The sequence below is a fragment of the Mustela lutreola genome, chromosome 5, assembly GCF_030435805.1.
Source record: "Mustela lutreola isolate mMusLut2 chromosome 5, mMusLut2.pri, whole genome shotgun sequence".
Lineage (NCBI taxonomy): Eukaryota > Metazoa > Chordata > Mammalia > Carnivora > Mustelidae > Mustela > Mustela lutreola.
The window spans coordinates 154,941,002-154,961,911 of NC_081294.1; the positions used below are offsets into that span (position 1 = coordinate 154,941,002).

At 34.3% G+C, this 20,910-nt stretch overlaps 1 pseudogene; it reads left to right on the forward strand.

Annotated features, from left to right (window-relative positions):
• Positions 1 to 4,248: 4,248 nt before the first annotated feature.
• On the forward strand, positions 4,249 to 19,632 carry LOC131831225 (olfactory receptor 2T27-like; annotated as a pseudogene).
• Positions 19,633 to 20,910: the final 1,278 nt, after the last annotated feature.

Genomic DNA, 20,910 nt, shown 5'->3' on the forward strand with positions numbered 1-20,910 from the left:
ACAAGGATGCCCACTCTGACCACTCTTGTTCAACATAGTATTAGAAATCTTAGTAACAGCCATCGGACAACAAAGAAAAATAAAAGGTATCTAAATTGGTAATGAAGGAATAAAACTCTTTCTCTTCTCAGATGACATGATTATTTATATGGAAAACACAAAAGAATCCACCCCCAAACTACTAGAACTCATACAGCAATTCAGCAATGTGGCAGGATAAAGTCAACGTACAGAAATCAGTGGCTTTTTATACACTACTAATGAAAATAAAGAAAGGGAAATTAGAGAATTATTCCATTTACTATAGCACCAAGAACAATAAGATACCTGGGAATAAACCTAACCAAAGAGGTAAAGGATCTGTACTCAAGGAACTACAGAACACTGAGGAAAGAAATTGAAAAAGACACAAAAAGATGGAAGACCATTCCATGCTCTTGGATCAGAAGAATAAATACTGTTAAAATGTCTATACTGCCTAGAGAAATCTATATTTTAATGCCATTCCGTTCAAAATTCCACTGGTATTCTTCAAAGAGTTGGAGCAAATAATCCTAAAATTCGTATGGAATGAGAAGAGACCCTGAATCGCTAAGGAAATGTTGAAAAACAAAAATAAAACTGGAGGCATCATGTTACTTGATTTCAAGGATTACTTCAAAGCTGTGATCACCAAGACAGCATGGTACTGCAATAAAAACAGACACATAGACAGTGAAACAGAGTAGAGAGCCCAAATATTGACCCTCAACTCTATGGGCAAATAATCTTCGACAAAACAGGAAAAAATATACAGTGGAAAAAAGATAGTCTCTTCAATAAATGGTGCTTGGAAAACTGGGCAGCTATATGTAGAAGAATGAAACTCGACCATTCTCTTACACCATACACAAATATCAACTCAAAATGGATAAAACCTCAATGTGAGACAGGAATCCATCAGAATCCTAGAGGAGAACATAGGCAGTAATGTCTTCGATATCAGCCACAGCAACTTCTTTCAAGATATGTCTCCAAAGGCAAAGCGAAACAAAAGCGAAAATAAACTTTTGGGACTTCATCAAAAGCAAAAGCTTCTGCACAGCAAAGAAAACAATCAAAAAAACAAAGAGGCTACTCATGGAATGGGAGAAGATATTTGCAAATGACAGCACAGACAAAAGGTTGATATCCAGGATCTATAATGAACTCCTCAAACTCAACACACACAAAACAGGCAATCATATCAAAAAATGGGCAGAATATATGAACAGACACTTCTCCAATCAAGACATACAAATGGCTATCAGACACATGAAAAAAGGTTCATCATCACTAGCCATCAGGGAGATTCAAATTAAAACCACATTGAGATATTACCTTACACCAGTTAGAATGGCCAAAATAACAAGACAGGAAACAACATGTGTTTGGAGGGGATGTGGAGAAAGGGGAACCCTCATCTACTGTTGGTGGGAATACAGGTTGCTGCAGCCTCTTTGGAGAACAGTTTGGAGATTTCTCAAGAAATTGAAAATAGAACTTCCCTATGACCCTGCAATTGCACTCCTGGGTATTTACCCCAAAGATACAGATGTTGTGAAAAGAAGGCCCATGTGTACCCCAATGTTTATAAGAGCAATGGCCACGGTCGCCAAACTATGGAAAGAACCAAGATGCCCTTCAGTGGACAAATGGATAAGGAAAATGTGGTCCATATACACTATGGAGAATTATGCCTCCATCAGAATGGATGAATACCCAACTTTTGTGGCAAAATGAACGGGACTGGAAGAGATGATGCTGAGTGAAATAAGTCAAGCAGAGAGAGTCAATTATCATATGGTTTCACTCATTTGTGGAGCATAACAAATAGCATGGAAGACATGGGGAGTTAGAGAGGAGAAGGCAGTTGGGGGAAATTGGAAGGGGAGGTGAACCATGAGAGACTATGGACTCTGAAAAGCAATCTGAGGGGTTTGAAGTGGCGGGGGGGTGGGGTGGGAGGCTGGCGTACCAGGTGGTCGGTATTATAGAGGGCTCGGATTGCATGGAGCACTGGGCGTGATGAAAAAATAATGAATACTGCTATGCTGAAAATAAGTAAATTAATATAAAAAAAGTAAAAGACAAGACAGGAAACAACATGTGTTGGAGGGGATGTGGAGACCGGGGAACCCTTATCCACTGTTGGTGGGAATACAGGTTGGTGCAGCCTCTTTGGGGAAACTTTAAGGAAACTTTAAGGTTTCCTTAAACTTTAAGGAAACTTCCTTAACTTTAAGGAAAGTTAATAGGTATTTAATAAAATAGAAGAACTATGATTACTACCTTCCCTGTTTCCAGAAGAAAATGAGTACATACAAATTAGAAGATAAAAGAGGTGTTTTGGGGGCACCTAGGTGGCTCAGTGGGTTAGCCTCTGCCTTCAGATCAGGTCATGATCTCAGGGTCCTGGTATCGAGCATCAGGCTCTCTGCTCTGTGGGGATCCTGCTTCTCCGCCCCCCACTCTCTACCTGCCCCTCTGCCTACTTGTCATCTCTTTCTGTCAAATAAATAAATAAAATCTTAAAAATAATTAATTCTATATAAAAATATTTAAAATATACCTTTTGAGCTAAATGTATTATTTAACATGTAGAATGACATTATTCAAAACTAAATGAAAATAATTACATAACAGTAATATTTTCCAAAAAGTTCATGACTCCTGACTCATTAGCTCCAATCTCCACATTATCCAATCAGTTTCAAACAATATGAAATCAATCTTATGTAATCTTTACAAGAAACCAGTCTCCAGAGTGAATGAGATTATCACAGATCTTAAAAGGGCTAGAGAAAGGCTGAAATATAACTTAATTTATCACTATTTAATGTTTGTGTTAGAATTCAGTCAGAGAAAATATGTGCTTAGCAAGCACTTTAAAAATATTGAACTTCTGAATTTTGACTAGCTGAAAAAAGAAGCAGCTCACGTGAAAGATAGCTTATTCCATACTAGAATTTTGGACAGAAATATACAAACAAATACACAAAACAGCAACATGGTGCAGAGAAGGGCCTTATTTGCTTACTCCCTGAGCTGATTACTTAAGAGTATGTGTTTTGTTCCATATATCTAGGTGATTCAGTACAAAAAGCATATGGAAAGTTTCAAGATACAGTTCATATCCCATATTACAATACACAGAGAAGTTCAACATTAAGAGATGTTTGAGAGTTAATTTTATTTGTATTTATTTATTTTTAATTAAATTTTGTTCTTTTCAGCATAACAGGAGTGCAATTGGTCATAGGGAAGTTCTATTTTCAATTTCTTGAGGAATCTCCATACTGTTCTCCAAAGAGGCTGCACCAACTTGCATTTCCACCAACAGTGTAAGAGGGTTCCCCTTTCTCCACTGCCTCAATCACGGTTCATTACATCCTTAATTGATTAAAGACAAACAATAAGGGATCTATTTCAAAGAGAGATTTGACAAGAGTCTGTTTCATATTACTTGATCCATTGTTAGGTTCACAACTCTAATAAGTGAGTGTCAAAGCTGAGCACTTAAATCTTGTACAGTTTAAATCAGTAGATACTTATAAACTGAAAATAAAATTATTTATCTGCATTAATCAGTACTTGGCAACAACAAAAATTATTAATGAATATTGACAGAGTATACCCAGGTTTAAGATGCAAGAATTATTTATAAAAGAATTTTCTATAATTCCAGGTTAAACTGGGGATATTTTGCAGTATATAAATAAGACCAAAGTCACTGAATTCATTCTTCTGGGTTTCAGACTGAGAAAAAAGTAGAAATTCTTCTTTTTTCTGCATTCCTGCTTATGTACATGACATCTCTGTTTGGAAACACCATGACCACCCTTTTGGTGTGTGGTGACTACTGTCTGCATTCACCCATGTATTTGTTTGTAGCCAATCTTTCTTTCCTTGAAGTTGTCATCACCTCCACAGTGGTACCTAAGATGCTAGCCAACACATTTTCCCTTACCAAGATAATATCCTTTATGGGATGTCTCGCACAATCTATATTCTACTTCCTTTTGGGATCCACAGAATTCTTCATCCTGGCCATCATGCCATTTGATTGGTGTATTGCCATCTGCAACCCACTGAGGTATTCCATCATTGTGAACACACAGACATGCATAATGTTACTTGTGGGGTCCTATTTAGGCATATTTTTGTCAGTTTTGGTTATATCTATCCTAACTGTTCCATTAGTCTTTTGTGGGCCAAATAAAATCCATCATGTCTACTGTGACAGAGCCCCCCATGCTACAGCTGGCCTGTGCAGACATCTCTATGGCTGATGTAGCTGACTTTATCTCCTCTTTTGTGTTGCTCTTGGGTTCCTTGCTCCAGACAGGAGTGCCTAACACCTACACCGTTATTACTCTCCATAGGGTTACTACTGTGCAGATGCAGCAGAAGGCTTTCTCTACTTGTGTTTCACATAGCGCAGTGGTAATACTTTATTATGGAGGCTGTATCCTCCTCTACGTTCATCCAAAGAAAGGCAATGCAATGAGCATTAACAAATTTGTCACAGTGCTGAACAACTTTTAACACCAATGCTGAACCTTTTCATCTACAGCCTTCAAAATGAAAAAGTCAAAGAATCCCTGAGAGGTGCCTCTAGTAAATATATAAGTATGCTAATAAATGTAAGACCTCAAAAATAATATTTTTACAGAATTCAATGATTTGCGTGCTTGACAACAAAATCGTTCTTGGTGATGTAATTATGTAAATCTTTAAATTTTTACATAAGGGAGAAATACACATGAAGATACGGTCTTAAGTATCTATACATATATTCTAAACCAGTATTTCTTGAATATATATATATATATATATATATTAAATAATATTATACATATACATATGTACAATATTTTAGAGAGCAGGGGGGAGAAGCAGCAGGACGGAAAGAATCTCAAGCAGATTCTATGCTTAACATGGACATGAACATGAGCCTGCATCTCATGATCCTGAGATCATGATCTAAGCCAAAATCTAGAGTTAGACATTCAAGTGACTCAAACACCCAGGTGCCCCATATACGTACATTCTAAAGCAGTCGTTATTCTTCCCAATTTGTTGTTCCTTTAATTATTCCAAAGACAACTTTCTGTACAACCCTTTGATTTTAAACCTGATAACTCTGCTTGACATAGAGTCTCACATCACTCTGTTATACAATCCTCTGATATTTTTCTGTGTAAATATCAATATATGTTTAAATTTAATACAAATAAAGTCTCATATTAAAATGGTAATTTTTTTCATGGAAACCAATGAGAATGAAGACACGTCAATCCAAATCCTATGGGATACAGCAAAGGCGATCCTAAGGGGGAAATACAGAGCCATCCAAGCCTCTCTCAAAAAAATTGAAAAATTCTGAACACAGAAGCTGTATCTACACCTTAAAGAACTGGAGAATCAACAACAAATCAAACCAACTCCACACATAAGAAGGGAAATCATCAAGATTAGAGCTGAGATCATTGAGGTACAAACCAGACATACAGTAGAACACATCCATGAAAATAGAAGCTGGTTTTTTGAATCAATAAAATCGATAAACCATTGGCCACCCTAATCCAAAAGAAAAGAGAGAAATCCCAAATTCATAAAATTATTAATGAAAAGGGAGAGATCACAACGAACACTAAGGAAGTAGAAACAATTATCAGAAGTTATTATCAACAGTTATACGCCAATAAGCTAAGCAACCTAGATGAAATGGATGCATTCCTGGAAAACCATGAACTCCCAAAATTGAACCAGGAAGGAACTGACAACCTGAATAGACTGATATCTAGTAACGAGATTGAAGCAGTGATCAAAAGCCTTCCAAAAAACAAGAGCCCAGGACCTGATGGATTCCCTGGGGAATTCTACCAAACTTTCAAAGAAGAAATGACATCTATTCTCCTGAAGCTGTTTCAAAAAATTGAAGCAGAGGGAAAACTTCCAGACTCTTTCTATGAAGCCAGCATTTCCCTGATCCACAAACCAGGCAAAGACCCTACCAAAAAGGAGAATTTCAGACCAATAGCACTGATGAATATGGACGCTAAGATTCTCAACAAGATCCTAGCAAACAGGATCCAAGAGCACATTAAAAAGATTATCCACCATGACCAGGTGGTATTTATCCCTGGGCTACAAGGATGGTTCAACTTTCGCAAATCAATCAATGTGATACAACAAATCAATAAGATAAGAGAGAAGAACCACATGGCCCTCTCAATCGATGCAGAAAAAGCATTGGACAAAATCCAGCATCTGCTCCTGATTAAAATGTTTCAAAGTATAGGGATAGAGGGAACATTCCTGAACCTCATCAAAACTATCTATGAGAGACCCACAGCAAATATCATCCTCCATGGGAAAAAGCTTGCAGTCTTCCCATTGCGATCAGGAACATGACAAGGATGCCCACTCTCACCATTCTTGTTTAACATAGTTTAGAAGTCCAAGCAACAGCAATCAGACAACAAAGAGAAATAAAACATATCCAAATTGGCAATAAAATGTTAAATTTCATTTTATTTGATTTTTGAAATATTACTCCCCAATGATTTATCCTACTTGATATTTAACTTTTAAGTTACAGATGGATCTTCCTAAGCCTTTAGCTAATGGTAAAATCTTCAGCAGTTATGTTCCTATTTCTATGCTACAGATGCTGTGGCATAGAACTCATAAGAAATGCAAATCCCTTGCTGAATATGCAGAGAAGGCAGAACCAGTAGGATAATATCAGAGTGATATATTTATTTTACTTTTCAGAGCCATTGAAATGAATTCAGTTATTCAACTCCAGACTACACTTTTTTTTTTCAATGATTTTTATTTTGGGAGGGTCTGTGACTCTTTAGTTTTCTCCAAGCCCCTTAGGCTTATAGATCACTAAGCTCTTAATGTAAACTCATATCAATCAGCCGTCCAGCATATGTTCTTGAAGGAGGATTTATATATGATACTGGAAGACTAGAAATATATATACATAGGATTTTTTAGTAAATGTCATAGATAAATAAACCAACATTTATTTAACCATGAGTAAAGAAATAGCAACCAAAATTTGAAGAGTCATTAAGAGTCATTTTGCCCTCTTGTTTAATTGGATTTGATTTGGGGACATAATTTTGTGTTGAGTTCTGACATGGTCAAATTGTCACTGTGTGAACTTGGTCCAAATATTTAAATTTTGTTTAGTCTTGTAAAGTCTAAAATTAAAATGATAGCACATTGTATACTATTGTTGTAAGAATTGACTTAATAATATATAACATATAAACTAATACCAAAGAAATATATATATATATATATATATATATATATATATATATATATAGCTTAAAAATGATGTTGAGTTAGTATTTTTATATTCTTTGGGCAAATACCTAGTAGAAAAATTGCTGGATCATAGGGTAGTTCTGTTTTTAACTTTTTGAGGAGTTTTCATACAGTATTCAAGAGTGACTGGACAAGTTTGCATTCTCACCAACAGTGTAAGAGTATTCCCCTTTCTCTGGATCCTCAATAACATCTGTTGATTGCTGTGCTGTTCGTTTCAACCATTCGGACTGGGGTGAGGTGATATTTCATTGTGGTTTTCATTTGTGTTTTCCTGATGATGAGTGATATTAAGTTTATTTTCATATTTTTGTTAACCATCTGTACATCATCTTTGGGATAATGTCCTTCATGACTTCTATTTCTTAATTGGATTATTTGATTTTGTGGTGTTGTGTTTGATAAGTGCTTCATAGATTTTTAATACTAGCCCTTCATTAGATACCATTTGAAGATATCTTGTCTCATTTTGCAGGTTCCCGTTAAGTTTTGTTCATTTTGTTGTTGTTGTTTTTGTTGTTTTCACTTTGCAAAAGTTTTTATCTTGATTAAGTGCCAGTAGTCCATTTTTTAGTTTTTGTTTTCCTTGTGTCTAGAGATGTGTATAGTGAGAAGTAGCTATGGCCAAGGTCAAAGAGGTTACTATTCTCCTCTAGGACTTTAATAGTTTCCTGACTCACATTGAGGTGTTTCATTCATTCTGAGTTCATTTTTGTGTGTGGTATAAGAAAGTGGTCCAGTTTTATTCTTTTATAAAATGGGGGTTTTTCTTAAAGTCTAGTAATGTACTGAAATTTTCATGGTAACAGAGAGATTACAGTTGAATGAACAGTGAAAATATCTTAATTAAATGTAAGTAAAGAAATAGTTCTAAGGAAGTACTCACGTAAACATGAATGAAGATCAATTCTTGTTACCTGACTTACTTATCTCATGATAGCTAAATTATTTCTTGGAAGAAACATGTGACTTCATAAGAATGCTGTTGGATGGTATAAGTTTATTAAAATACACACATTATGAAGATATTCCATCTTTGTCTAATCTTAAAATGCTCTTTAAATGCTTTCTGTATGTCTCAGCAGTGGATATAAAAAACCAGGATATGTTCTTGAGTCATCTGCATTTAATATGTCAATCATTTCCAGCTCGTTTTTAATATACTAAACCTATATTCCAATTATTGAATTTACCATATCCTCTATGTATTTGACTACACATCTTGACTCTAAATAAATCAATATTAGTAGTAAGTTTTCAATGTGTCTGTCGTTTCTCAGCACTCTAGCATTCCTCTATCAACACTTAGGCCATTTCTTGAATCATCCATATTGCTTGAGGGACTACTGTCAAGTGGGAGAAGATATTGGTTAGCTCTTTCAAACATAACCATTGGCATTATTATTACTTTATTGCCATGAATATAACCTGGAAATATAATTCAGATCTGTATGTGTTTGAATGTGAACTCTGAAGAAAAAACAGTTTTATAGTAATGTGCAAGCTTGTTGACCAGAAAAAGGTACAGGCTTTCTGGCAGCAGTCTCCTCCATTGCCCTCAATTATCCTAAAATAAGGAACACTTTATCCTCTGTGACTGATTCCCATTATCGAAGTTCAGCAACTGGTGTCCACTATTATTTTAACATGTATCACAGTATTGAAATTGGGTGATGCATTATCTTTCCTGGAGGACATGTTGTTTCTTAAGGACATTTATAATGACTGCACTGTTTGTTTTTGTATCTCTATTGCCAAGTGTGTTTTACTGAGCAGCATATGAGGCAAATCACACTGGGAAAGGGATTTTCGTATTTTATTATTGTATTGAATTGTATTTCTAATATCTCTAAGAGTGCCTTAGAACTATTAGCTTTATATAAACATTAATTGATTCAGGAAATAAATGAATAAACTAATTCTAAGTTGTCAATATATATTGCAAACTAATAAGAAGCAGTCAATATGTATTTAAAATTTAATTTAACAATATTACATGTGCTTTGTAATATTACTTGGAATATTCCTCAAGATAAATTTACCATATCCATTTGAATCTCCTTCTCACTATTGGTATGTTCATATCTTCACTTTAGTTATCACTCAGCTATGGTAGGTTGTAAAATTCTGGTAATTCATCATTTTTTCTAGGTTATTCTTTTTTATTTTTTCTTTTTTTTTTTTTTTTTTTTTTAATTAAATTTATTTATTTGTCAGAGAGAGAGAGAGAGCGAGCACAGGCAGACAGAGTGGAAGGCAGAGTCATAGGGAGAAGCAGGCTCCCTGCAGAGCAAGGAGCCCGATGTGGGACTCGATCCCAGGACGCTGGGATCATGACCTGAGCCGAAGGCAGCTGCTTAACCAACTGAGCCACCCAGGCGTCCCCTTTTTTTTTTTGAATGTAATTGTTCATAGTATTCTTTGATTATCCCTTGTAATCCTGTGGCATTACATGGAATTCTTGTGTCTTTTATGTCTCATTTTATTTGTGATTGTTATTTTTTTCTTAGTCTATGTAAAATGATTTGTCAATTTTTTGTGTATATATAATATATATATGTATATATACATATATATATATATATATATATATATATATATATATTATATCTCCACATTAGTTTCAGGCATAGAATTTAGTGATTCATCAATAATACAAAGCACTCAGTGCTCATCACAGGTGACCTATTTAACATCAATCACCTGTTTAAACCATCCCCTGTCCCATCTTCTCTATGGCTAAGTGTCTATTTCTTAATTTGTCTCTCTCTCTCTTTTTTTTTATTTGTTTTGTTTCTTAAGTTCCATATATGAATGAAATCGTATTTTATTTTTCTTTCTCCAACATACTAGTTTAGTGTTTTATAATTTCAAGATTACATGTCTTTTATCCCTTTGGTTATGCTTATTCTTAGATGTTTTATTGTTTTAGGTGCAATTTTAAATTGGATAAGTTTCCTAATTTCACTTTCTGCTGCTTCATTATTAATGTATAGGAATGCAACAGATTTATGCATGCTGATTTTGTGTTCTATGACTTGTCTGAATTTGTTTATCAATTCAAGTAGTTTTACATGGAGCCTTTTGGGGTTTCTATATACACTATCACATCATCTGCAAATAGGAAAAACTATTTCTTTGTTACTGATTGGGATACTACCATTTTCTTTTGCTTTCTGATTCTTGTGGCTCGAACTTCAAGTACAATGTTGAATAAAGGTGGTTAGAGTGGACATCCCTGTCTTCTTCTTGATCATAGAGGAAAAGTTATTAGTTTTTTATCATTGGGTATGATGTTAGCTATGAGGGTTTTTCATATAAGGCCTTTATTATATTGAGGTATTTTTCCTCTAAATCTACTTCATTGAAGGCTTTTTAAATTAATGGATGCTGAAATTTGTCAAATGCTCTTTATGCATCTATTGAAAGGATCATATAGTTCTTATCCTTTCCTTTATTAATGTGATGCATCATATTGATTGATTTCCCAGTATCAAACCACTCTTGCAACCCAAAATAAGTCCCACTTGATTGTGGTAAATTATTTGTTAAATATATTGTTGGATTTAGTTTTTTAGTATTTCATTAAGGATTTTGCATCTATTTTCATGAGAGATATTGGCCTGATGTTCTGTAGTTGGTGTTGGTGGTGCTGCTGTTGCTGTCCTTAGCAGATTTCAGTAACAGATAAAACAGCATTAATTTGATAATTTTCTTTCTTCTTGAAATTTTTTGGAATAGTTTAAGAAGAATAAGCATTAACTCTCATTTAAATGTTCAGTAGAATTCATCTGATATGCTACTGGGCCATAGATTTTGGTTGGGAGATTTTTCATTGAATTACATTGCCGGTAATTGGTCTGTTCAAATTTTCTATTTCTTCTTGCCGCAGTTTTGGTAGCTTACATGTTTCAAAGAATTTATCCATTCCTTCCTAGTTTCCCAATTGTTTGTATATGTATATATGTGTACATATATATGTACACATATATACATATGTATATGTAAGCATATGTATATATATACATATATATATATTTGTATACACACACACACACACATATATATAAATTTTATAAGACTCTCTGATAATCATCTGCTAATCTTCTATTGGTTGTTATGTCTCCTCATTTATTTGTAATTGTATTTATTTGAATCATTTCCTTTTTTTTATGAATCTGGCCGAAGACTTACCAATTTTGTTGATCTTCCAAAATAACCATTTCCTGTTTCATTTTTTTTTTGTTGTTGTTTTAGTTCCTGGTTTCTTTGGTCTGTTCTAGAGTTTTTTTGTTTGTTTTTTTGTTTCTGTTTTTTTTTTTTTTATTATGTATATGGCATTTACTTTTGCTCTAATCTTGAGAATTTTTTCCTCCTCCCAGATTTGCATTTGATTTGTTTTTCTATTATAGGCCAATTATGTGTGCATTTATGTTGTTTATTTGAAAATTTTCTTGCTTCTTGAGGTAGACCTTTATTTTTGTTCACTTCCCTCTTATAACTGCTTCTGCTACATCTCAAAGATTTTGGACTATTTTCTTTACATTTTCATTTGTTTCTATGTAACTTTTGTTTTCTTCTTCAGTTTCTTGGTTAGTCCATTCATTGTTTAGTAGCATTTTATTTAACCTCCATGTATTTTAGTCTTTCCAGACTTTTTTTTCTTAATTGTTTCTAGTTTTATTGTATTTTTTTCAGAAAAAAAATATATATGATCTCCATTCTTTTGTACTTATCCAGGGTTGTGTGTGACCAATATGTGATATATTCTGGAGAATGTTTCATGTTAAATTGAAAATACTGTGTATCCTACTGTTTGAGAATAGAAGATTCTGAATATGTCTGTTAAATTCTTCTTGTCCAGTGGGTCTTTTATAAGCTACTGCTATTTTTCTGTTTGGATAATCTGCCCATTAATGTAAGTGAGTTGTTAAAGTTCTCTATTATTGTATTACTACTGATTATTTCCTTTATATTTGTTATGAACTGTTTTATGTATTTTTGTGTTCCTATATTGTGTGCTTAAATATTTACAGATTTTATATCTTCTTGTCAGAATATTCCTCCACAACTGAACCAGGAAGAAATAGAAAGCCTGAACAGACCCATAACCAGTAAGGAGATTGAAACAGTCATTAAAAATCTCCAAACAAACAAAAGCCCAGGGCCAGACGGCTTCCCGGGGGAATTCTACCAAACATTTAAAGAAGAACTAATTCCTATTCTCCTGAAACTGTTCCAAAAAATAGAAATGGAAGGAAAACTTCCAAACTCATTTTATGAGGCCAGCATCACCTTGATCCCAAAACCAGACAAGGATCCCACCAAAAAAGAGAGCTATAGACCGATATCCTTGATGAACACAGATGCGAAAATACTCAACAAAATACTAGCCAATAGGATTCAACAGTACATTAAAAAGATTATTCACCACGACCAAGTGGGATTTATTCCAGGGCTGCAAGGTTGGTTCAACATCCGCAAATCAGTCAATGTGATACAACACATCAATAAAAGAATGAACAAGAACCATATGATACTCTCAATAGATGCTGAAAAAGCATTTGACAAAGTACAACATCCCTTCCTGATCAAAACTCTTCAAAGTGTAGGGATAGAGGGCACATACCTCAATATCATCAAAGCCATCTATGAAAAACCCACCGCAAATATCATTCTCAATGGAGAAAAACTGAAAGCTTTTCCGCTAAGGTCAGGAACACGGCAGGGATGTCCATTATCACCACTGCTATTTAACATCGTACTAGAGGTCCTAGCCTCAGCAATCAGACAACAAAAGGAAATTAAAGGCATCCAAATCGGCAAAGAAGAAGTCAAATTATCACTCTTCGCAGATGATATGATACTATATGTGGAAAACCCAAAAGACTCCACTCCAAAACTGCTAGAACTTATACAGGAATTCAGTAAAGTGTCAGGATATAAAATCAATGCACAGAAATCAGTTGCATTTCTCTACACCAACAGCAAGACAGAAGAAAGAGATATTAAGGAGTCCATCCCATTTACAATTGCATCCAAAACCATAAGATACCTAGGAATAAACCTAACCAAAGAGACACAGAATCTATACTCAGAAAACTATAAAGTACTCATGAAAGAAATTGAGGAAGACACAAAGAAATGGAAAAATGTTCCATGCTCCTGGATTGGAAGAATAAATATTGTGAAAATGTCTATGCTACCTAAAGCAATCTACACATTTAATGCAATTCCTATCAAAGTACCATCCATCTTTTTCAAAGAAATGGAACAAATAATGCTAAAATTTATATGGAACCAGAAAAGACCTCGAATAGCTAAAGGGATATTGAAAAAGAAAGCCAACGTTGGTGGCATCACAATTCCGGACTTCAAGCTCTATTACAAAGCTGTCGTCATCAAGACAGCATGGTACTGGCACAAAAACAGACACATAGATCAATGGAACAGAATAGAGAGCCCAGAAATAGACCCTCAACTCTATGGTCAACTAATCTTCGACAAAGCAGGCAAGAATGTCCAATGGAAAAAAGACAGCCTTTTCAATAAATGGTGCTGGGAAAATTGGACAGCCACATGCAGAAAAATGAAATTGGACCATTTCCTTACACCACACACAAAAATAGACTCAAAATGGATGAAGGATCTCAATGTATGAAAGGAATCCATCAAAATCCTTGAGGAGAACACAGGCAGCAACCTCTTCGACCTCAGCCGCAGCAACATCTTCCTAGGAACAACGCAAAAGGCAAGGGAAGCAAGGGAAAAAATGAACTACTGGGATTTCATCAAGATCAAAAGCTTTTGCACAGCAAAGGAAACAGTTAACAAAATCAAAAGACAACTGACAGAATGGGAGAAGATATTTGCAAACGACATATCAGATAAAGGACTAGTGTCCAGAATCTATAAAGAACTTAGCAAACTCAACACCCAAAGAACAAATAATCCAATCAAGAAATGGGCAGAAGACATGAACAGACATTTCTGCAAAGAAGACATCCAGATGGCGAACAGACACATGAAAAAGTGCTCCATATCACTCGGCATCAGGGAAATACAAATCAAAACCACAATGAGATATCACCTCACACCAGTCAGAATGGCTAAAATCAACAAGTCAGGAAATGACAGATGCTGGCGAGGATGCGGAGAAAGGGGAACCCTCCTACACTGTTGGTGGGAATGCAAGCTGGTGCAGCCACTCTGGAAAACAGCATGGAGGTTCCTCAAAATGTTGAAAATAGAACTGCCCTATGACCCAGCAATTGCACTATTGGGTATTTACCCTAAAGATACAAATGTAGTGATCCAAAGGGGCACATGCACCCGAATGTTTATAGCAGCAATGTCCACAATAGCCAAACTATGGAAAGAACCTAGATGTCCATCAACAGATGAATGGATCAAGAAGATGTGGTATATATACACAATGGAATACTATGCAGCCATCAAAAGAAATGAAATCTTGCCATTTGCAACAACATGGATGGAACTAGAGCGTATCATGCTTAGCGAAATAAGTCAAGCAGAGAAAGACAACTATCATATGATCTCCCTGATATGAGGAAGTGGTGATGCAACATGGAGGCTTAAGTGGGTAGAAGAAGAATAAATGAAACAAGATGGGATTGGGAGGGAGACAAACCATAAGTGACTCTTAATCTCACAAAACAAACTGAGGGTTGCCGGGGGGAGGGGGTTTGGGAGAAGGGGGTGGGATTATGGACATTGGGGAGGGTATGTGATTTGGTGAGTGCTGTGAAGTGTGTAAACCTGGTGATTCACAGACCTGTACCCCTGGGGATAAAAATATATGTTTATAGAAATTTCCCTAGATTTTGGTATTAACATTGATATGAATACTTTTAAGGCTGACCCAATTTTCTTCCTTAAAAATTAGTTAGTTGATTCTTTTGCTTTTAGGCCTGAAAGTTTGCTATAGAAAACTAATTAACTACTGCCCTCAAATCCTGTCTGATTTTGCATTTACCTTACATTTTCTATGTTTTAAAAATAAAATATTTATAAATAGTTGTATTATAAAAAAAAAAAAAACTATTGATCAAAACCTGCTGGCCTTGTTTGTTTTATATATGCTAATGACAAAAGACCATTGGTTTCAATAACAGTTACTAGTTTTAAAGCGGTTTGTAAACTAAAAATATCATATCTACTGTTTTTTGAATTGGAATCTCTATTCCAGGATCTAGTCCAGTTCCATTGCTGGTAGTATGGACCTAATGAAGTCATAACTCTCACTCATTTTGAGGTTGTGAGTGTATGTATTTATCTGTCTAAACACGTCCCCACCCCTCTTCCTAGAAGGTTCACATTTCTGAGTAAACAAGGTATAACTATATCACAAAGAGTAGTCAAAATTTTTCAGATTCTTAATTCTGATCCTATTAATTTTTGTAACATTGAGAACATCTTTTTATTCTTTAATTTGCTGTCACACATATTAGAACAAACATCCTTCTAACAGATGAAACTTTGTGAAAAAGCCATAAACATAGTTTGTTAAAACAAAAATTCAATTAATTAATTGTTAATTAATTAAAAATAGTTGTTAATTTAATTAATTGTTTAGTTCACATCAAAAATTAATGGCAATTAACTAGTGTGATCTATGTCCTTAGAGCCTCTAAAGCGGCCTATAAGTAAAGTTTTCATAGTATTAATATTTGTTGTGTATTGATAATATCATATAAGACAAAATTGGCACTGAAAAGAAATTAAAAATATAAAAAAATAAATTTAAAAAAGAATAAAACTGAACATTATTTCAGTTGACATATTTTTCCTTCAATTTCCTTTCCTTTCTTTGTTTTAAAACATTTCTTCCTCCCCTTATTATTCCACAACTATTAATCCATTTCCACTTCCTTCTCTTTATTCTATAAATCCTCAAACTCTAACTCCCTTTTTCATGAATTACTTTCAGTCTGTAGTTGGGTCATCTCTGGTAGCCAGCAAACACATTTCGAGTGTCAAAATTAACAAAGTAAAGAAATATTTCACTTTGATGAGTTTTCTTTGCAAAAGTGAATGCTAGCATGGCTGTAATAATCTTGAAACATCTACATTCCAACACTAACTAATTATCTCATCCATTTTATGATCTATCTTATAAAATTCTATTGAGGGATCACTTTATAAGAATTATAAAACACATATATTTGTTACTTCCTCATTACAAATATTGAAGTTCAAGTGGAACTAAGTATTTATTTATTTATTATTCTTAAGTATTTAGGTTTTTTTGTTTGTTTCTTTGTTTGTTTGTTTTTTGAGAGAGAAAGAGCAAGGATACTGGGGAGATGGGTAGAAGGAGAGTCTTCAAGAAGAATTCCTGCTTGGCATGGAACTCAATGTGGAGCATGATCTTATGAACCATAAGATTATTATTTGAGTTGTAACCAAGAGTCAGATGCTTAACCAAATGAGCCACCCAAGCACACCTGGAACAAAATATTTAATAAAATTGTTAAATCTGAATGTGCCACCGGTAGGACAGTTTAATATGCATTGTCAAAATTAAGAAGAAAATATCAAATTTTGATTTGGCAGAGGATGGGCAGAGTTTTGAGGAAGCTTCAGAGAGATGCTAACATGTGATTAGTAAATTAAATAATTGGAAAGTTTTAATATAGGTTATGTTGGAGAAAGTTTAGCTTAAATGGAAGCGAAACTATGCAAGTACCAGCATGGAAATGAAAAACATTGTGACCTTTTAGATAATTGTAGTTTAAGTTGTTTTAAGGAAAAAAATGAAAGTTTGTTATAAATAAAAGAAAGAAAGAACCAGAAAGGAAGGAAGGAAGGAAGGAAGGAAGGAAGGAAGAAAGGAAGAAAGGAAGAAAGGAAGAAAGGAAGAAAGGAAGAAAGGAAGAAAGAAAGAAAGAAAGAAAGAAAGAAAGAAAGAGAAAGAAAGTGAGCCAGGTAAACTAGTCATAAATTCGCTGAATATTTGCATACTAATATAAGTATTGTTAAGCAATTCCCTAGTTCATAAAAAACATTTCAAAAATTGTCCCAGAAAGTGACTTGATCTTGATGTGTTTTTAGATAGGTATGATTTGAAAGGAAAAAAAAAATAAAAAAGTCTAGAAAGTCAGAAGACTTTTGAAGAATGGGCATTGAAAAATTAGAATGGAGTGAAATAATAGGTTTAAAAAGGAGATATGAGTCTTAGAGATACTGAGAGTGTAGTATGCCTGCTCCAAGTAACTGATTAAACATAGAAAATGAAGAAATCAAAAGTGGCCTCAAGGGTTAAGCTTGAATATTTGTGGTAACAAAATGGAAATGGAGGAAATAATAAAGTGTAAGAGATGGGAGCTAATATCAATTTTGGCATGATAAATTGAAAGTGTTCTCGGGATACCTGATGAAAGTGTTTAGGAAATTGTCAAAACAGAAATGAGTTCAGAAGATATCAGATTGATGTGTTATTCTAGAAGCTTGAATCCCTTAAGATGAGTATAAAAGTAATTCATGATATTATACTAAATTCTGTCCTTAGAAGGGTATTGTGCATGATTTCTTCCTTTGATGTTGCTGTTTTGAAATTCTTAATAACTTTGAACAAAGGGGGTCCCAAATTTTCATCTTTTCATGCAAAGTACATAGTTAGTTCTGCAATGGCTATAAAAAATTGACAAAGGAGATAAATTACACAGAACAGAAAATGATCTATAAAAGACACTTGGGGAAATGGTTTCTTTGACAAGTCAAAAACTATGGAGACTCATTGTCTTAGGAAATTTGAAAAAAAATGAGTTTTAAATTCTTGAGTGAGTACTACAACTATATAAATATGGAATAATTTTTACATAACAGAGTGAAATAATTACATTAATATTTAGTAAATAAGTTTACTACATTCAAACTTCAAGATTTTCAACTAGATATTTATATATTTATTATTAAAAGATAAAATAAAGAATAAAGAAAAATTAACATCTAGATGGGAGAGATGTGTAGGGTAATGTACATGGGGTAAAACACAGACATTTCATGCTTTCTTTAAGTGTGCCACTCTCTCCAAATTTCCATATGTTCCCAACTTTCAAGTTTCCCAAGATATTTTAAATGCTATTTGGGTCTGTCAAGATGTTGCAGAAAGAATGGATGGGAAAAAGTAAATCAAGCCTAAAATAAAAGGTTCATAAAAGGACAAAATTTAATGGACAGCCCATACTTTCCTCTTACTACACATCATCTGTCACCAATGAAGTCGAGATATGGCAAACAGATGATGCATGCACTACAGATTTCATCTTCTTGGGACTCTTCCTTGAGTTCCAATATGCCAGCCTCCTGTTCTACCTCATCCTTCTGGTCTACCTTATTACCCTCACAGGAAACTCAATGTTCATCTTTCTGATCTGGGTGGACTCCTACCTCCACACTCCTATATACTTCTTGCTCAGCCAACTTTCCATCATTGATTTGTTTTATATTTCCATCTTGGTTTCTTAAATGGTCATCAAACATTCCTTAGAAAAGCACAACATCTCTCTCATTGGCTTGGTAGTCCAAATGTTCTTCTGCCTGACTTTAGGTGGCACTGAGTGTCTCCTCCTAACTTTTATGCCCTATGACCAATTTGTGGCTGTCTGTAACCCCCTTCACTACACATTCATCACAAACTCTAAAGTCTGCTTGCTAAGGGCAGTGGCATCATGGACTGGAGCTCCTCAAAATTCACTCATTCAAACCATCTACACCATACATTTTCCTGTCTATGGCCTGAAGAAAATAAATCACTTCTTCTGTGAGATACCAGTCATCCTGATGCTATCCTGTGAGGACACTTCAGATTATGAGATGGTGTTCTTTATGGTAAGGATTATATTTATACTCACCCCTTTAGCTGAATAGTGACTTATTATATTCAAATTTTTCTCATTGTTCTCAAAATAAACACTCCTGAGGGGAGGAAAAAAATTCCTGTCCACATCCTGTTCTCACTTTATTGCTGTGAGTCTCTACTTGGGACTAGCAATATTGATGTAGATGACACTTGGCTCTTCCCACACCCCAGCACTAGATCAAGGTCTCTCCATGATCTATACTATCCTCACCCTCATACTGAACCCTTTAATTTATAGCCTTAGAAACAAGGAGGTTGTGGGGGCTATAAATAAGGTCCTGGGAAAGTACCTAATATCAAAATGGTTTAAGAAATATCACTGTCATACTTCATATTTAAAACCAGTCCCAGAATGGAAATCAAATTCCTTGGCTTGAAGTTGTCTTCAGCTATGGAGAAAGTCTATTTAGAGACATAGATTATTTCAAAACAGTCATTAAATTGTCAAACAACTTATTCTTTTTGAAACAAAACAATTAAGTTTAGTAAAGAGTTACTTTAATAGAAATATTTGAATAAAAGGGCTTTGATAACAAATAGGTGGAGGTATACATATTTTCTTAAATCATCCACAAAGGTGGACAAGCAATATTGTCATATTTTACCATCAAAGATACAAAGGAGCAAGTGAATGCTTCTAATTTTTGACTGAGCATCAGCCTAATCTGAGAGTAGAAAAGTGGAGAAACAAAGACATCCATTTTCTCCTTGAAGTACTATTTTATCCAGGTTGATGTTTCCTATATAAAATTATATTGAAACCTATTATTGAAATAAAATTGACAGGCAGTACAATTTTATGGTCAGCTGAGAAAGTCAACAACATATTGACAATTCTATATATTATGTAGTGCTCACTGTGATAAGTGTAGTCACCATGCAATCTTAGTACATTATTAACTACATTCCCTATATTGCTGTTGTTGTTTTTTAATCTCCATGACTAACTAATTTTCTAACTTGAAATTTTGTAGCTATTAATCACTATGATCTATTTTGTTTATTCTTCCACCACCAGCCAATTGGAAACCACCAGTTTGTTCTCTGTATTTGAAAGAATGTGTTTTTGTTTGTTTGCTTTAAATTCCACTTATAAGTGAAATCATATGGTATCTGTATTTGTCTATTTGTTTTACATAGCATAACACCTTCTAGGTCCATCTACATCATTGCAAATAACAAAACCTCATTATTATGGCTGTGTAATATTGCAATACACACACACACATATACACACACACACACCACATTATCAATCATCATGGGACTCTGGGCTTGCATCCATATATTGATTGTTATAGATAATGCAGCAGTAAATATAATGGTGTATTTTTTTTTTTCAAATTATGGTTTTCATTTTCTGTGAGTAAATACCAATGAATGGAATTACTGGATCATATGTCATTACTAATTTTAATTTAGGAGGACCATCTATACTGTTTTCCATGTGATTTTACTTATTTGAATTCTCACCAATAGTGTACAATGGTTCCCTTTTCTCCATATTCTTGCCAGCATTAGTTATTTCTTGTCTTTTGCTTAGTAGTTATTCTGACTGGTGTTAAGTCATATTACATTGTAGGGTTTTTTTTTTAAATTTTATTTATTTATTTGACATAGAGAAATCACAAGTAAGCAGAGAGGCAGGCAGAGAC